Raw genomic sequence first — 3498 nt, 5'->3', positions numbered from 1 at the left:
AGCACAATTTAGCAGTGGGTTGCAGAGAAAAAGAAATTTGCTGGCAAAAAAAATCCAATTGAGTGATTAAACAGCTCTTCATTTTCTGGCTTTATTTTTATGCTAACAAATTTGTTCTCTGAAAAGTGTCCACAAAGCCAAGTCTCTGATTAACACCTTTGTAGGGATGGTTTTTCACCTATTACTAAATTAAACTTGCTTCATTGGAAAGGCAGTAAGATGCATCCTCATTTCAATGTCTACTGAAATAATACAGGTTGACACCAGGAAACATTAACGCCACTGCATCCTTGCTGCTTTCTCATGTAGAAGTCTGTTTAATGTGAAAACAAGGTGATATCTAATTAGCACACAGGTAAGGAATTAAGAAAATCTTTATTTAAGGGTGAAGATGTTTCTCACAAAATCGTTGCCCCAATGCATCATTGAAATTCAAGCTGGAAAGATGATTTTAATATATCACTTGTACATTTTGTATTGCTCTTCTGGTGACAATGTAGTTTGTTTGTGTCAATTACCCTTTTAATAATAGGGTAAAGAAAATTAAGTGGATTTTTTAAAGAAAACTATACTGTCAATATACTATTAAAACAAATTAAAATGGTAAAAGTTATTGTACTTTAAGTAAAAATAAAAGAGCAAAAATATCAATCCCAGTTTTGATTACTTAAATTAACAAAAAAAAATGCATATAGCAAAGGATAGTTTCAATCTGCCTACCTCTGGGTTATGGGCCCAGCATGCTTCCATTGCAGTACTCTGCTGCACATGTAAGTGCAAGAGATCCTGAAGCACTCACTCATCATGGGAAAGTACCAATGTGTTTCTTCGTTGGTTGATGGAAGAAACATCTTACAAAAACTCTCCAGATTATTGACTTTTTAAAGTTTTTCTAGGAAACGTTCTAGATGTATGCTTATTAGCCTTTGTCAGTACGTACTTTTTACAAAGTGTCTCTGTGGCGCAATCGGTTAGTGTGTCTGGCTACTAACCAAAAGGTTGGTGGTTCAATCCCACCCAGGGACGTAATTGACCTTGTTATCAGATTTTGGTGATCTTTAAGTAGACAAGTCAAAATTTCAAACCCCCTGTTATGGTGTAGGGTACCTGGCCTTCTCTGATGTAATCAGAGTTAGATTTGATTCAGTGATTTTATAAAAACAGCTAGGAAGCACAATTTAGCAGTGGGTTGCAGAGAAAAAGAAATATGCTGGAAAAAAAATCCAATTGAGTGATTAAACAGCTCTTCATTTTCTGGCTTTATTTTTATGCTAACAAATTTGTTCTCTGAAAAGTGTCCACAAAGCCAAGTCTCTGATTAACACCTTTGTAGGGATGGTTTTTCACCTATTACTAAATTAAACTTGCTTCATTGGAAAGGCAGCAAGATGCATCCTCATTTCAATTTCTACTGAAATAATACAGGTTGACACCAGGAAACATTAACGCCACTGCATCCTTGCTGCTTTCTCATGTGGAAGTCTGTTTAATGTGAAAACAAGGTGATATCTAATTAGCACACAGGTAAGGAATTAAGAAAATCTTTATTTAAGGGTGAAGATGTTTCTCACAAAATCGTTGCCCCAATGCATCATTGAAATTCAAGCTGGAAAGATGATTTTAATATATCACTTGTACATTTTGTATTGCTCTTCTGGTGACAATGTAGTTTGTTTTTGTCAATTACCATTTTAATAATAGGGTAAAGAAAATTAAGTGGATTTTTGAAAGAAAACAATACTGTCAATATACTATTAAAACAAATTAAAATGGTAAAAGTTATTGTACTTCAAGTAAAAATAAAAGAGCAAAAATATCAATCCCAGTTTTGATTACTTAAATTAACAAAAAAAATGCATATAGCAAAGGATAGTTTCAATCTGCCTACCTCCGGGTTATGGGCCCAGCATGCTTCCGTTGCAGTACTCTGCTGCACATGTAAGTGCAAGAGATCCTGAAGCACTCACTCATCATGGGAAAGTACCAATGTGTTTCTTCGTTGGTTGATGGAAGAAACATCTTACAAAAACTCTCCAGATTATTGACTTTTTAAAGTTTTTCAAGGAAACGTTTTAGATGAATGCTTATTAGCCTTTGTCAGTATGGAGTTTTGCAAAGTGTCTCTGTGGCGCAATCAGTTAGTGTGTATGGCTATTAACCAAAAGGTTGGTGGTTCAATCCCACCCAGGGACGTAATTGACCTTGTTATCAGATTTTGGTGATTTTTAAGTAGACAAGTCAAAATTTCAAACCCCCTCTTATGGTGTAGGGTACCTGGCCTTCTCTGATGTAGTTAGATTTGATTCATTGATTTTATAAAAACAGCTAGGAAGCACAATTTAGCAGTGGGTTGCAGAGAAAAAGAAATATGCTGGCAAAAAAAATCCAATTGAGTGATTAAACAGCTCTTCATTTTCTGGCTTTATTTTTACGCCACTGCATTTAATAATAGGGTAAAGAAAATCCACTTAATTTTCTTTACCCTATTATTAAAAGGGTAATTGACAAAAACAAACTACATTGTCACCAGAAGAGCAATACAAAATGTACAAGTGATATATTAAAATCATCTTTCCAGCTTGAATTTCAATGATGCATTGGGGCAACGATTTTGTGAGAAACATCTTCACCCTTAAATAAAGATTTTCTTAATTCCTTACCTGTGTGCTAATTAGATATCACCTTGTTTTCACATTAAACAGACTTCTACATGAGAAAGCAGCAAGGATGCAGTGGCGTTAATGTTTCCTGGTGTCAACCTGTATTATTTCAGTAGACATTGAAATGAGGATGCATCTTACTGCCTTTCCAATGAAGCAAGTTTAATTTAGTAATAGGTGAAAAACCATCCCTACAAAGGTGTTAATCAGAGACTTGGCTTTGTGGACACTTTTCAGAGAACAAATTTGTTAGCATAAAAATAAAGCCAGAAAATGAAGAGCTGTTTAATCACTCAATTGGATTTTTTTTGCCAGCATATTTCTTTTTCTCTGCAACCCACTGCTAATTTGTGCTTCCTAGCTGTTTTTATAAAATCACTGAATCAAATCTAACTCTGATTACATCAGAGAAGGCCAGGTACCCTACACCATAAGAGGGGGTTTGAAATTTTGACTTGTCTACTTAAAGATCACCAAAATCTGATAACAAGTTCAATTACGTCCCTGGGTGGGATTGAACCACCAACCTTTTGGTTAGTAGCCGGACACACTAACCGATTGCGCCACAGAGACACTTTGCAAAAAGTATATTCTGACAAAGGCTAATAAGCATACATCTAGAACGTTTCCTAGAAAAACTTTAAAAAGTCAATAATCTGGAGAGTTTTTGTAAGATGTTTCTTCCATCAACCAACGAAGAAACACATTGGTACTTTCCCATGATGAGTGAGTGCTTCAGGATCTCTTGCACTTACATGTGCAGCAGAGTACTGCAATGGAAGCATGCTGGGCCCATAACCCAGAGGTAGGCAGATTGAAACTATCCTTTGCTATATGC

The 3498-nt window shown here is 35.4% G+C and overlaps 1 non-coding gene across 1 annotated transcript; it reads left to right on the top strand.

The window, feature by feature from the left end:
- Window positions 1-952: 952 nt before the first annotated feature.
- TRNAS-ACU (transfer RNA serine (anticodon ACU)) lies at window positions 953-1026 on the top strand. Its single transcript has one exon. It is a non-coding gene; the product is annotated as a tRNA-Ser (tRNA).
- Window positions 1027-3498: the final 2472 nt, after the last annotated feature.

Source organism: Pseudophryne corroboree, unplaced genomic scaffold, assembly GCF_028390025.1.
Source record: "Pseudophryne corroboree isolate aPseCor3 unplaced genomic scaffold, aPseCor3.hap2 scaffold_614, whole genome shotgun sequence".
NCBI classification, from domain to species: Eukaryota; Metazoa; Chordata; class Amphibia; order Anura; family Myobatrachidae; genus Pseudophryne; species Pseudophryne corroboree.
Note: the sequence above shows the minus strand (reverse complement) of the source record. Positions and strands in the feature narration are given on the sequence as shown.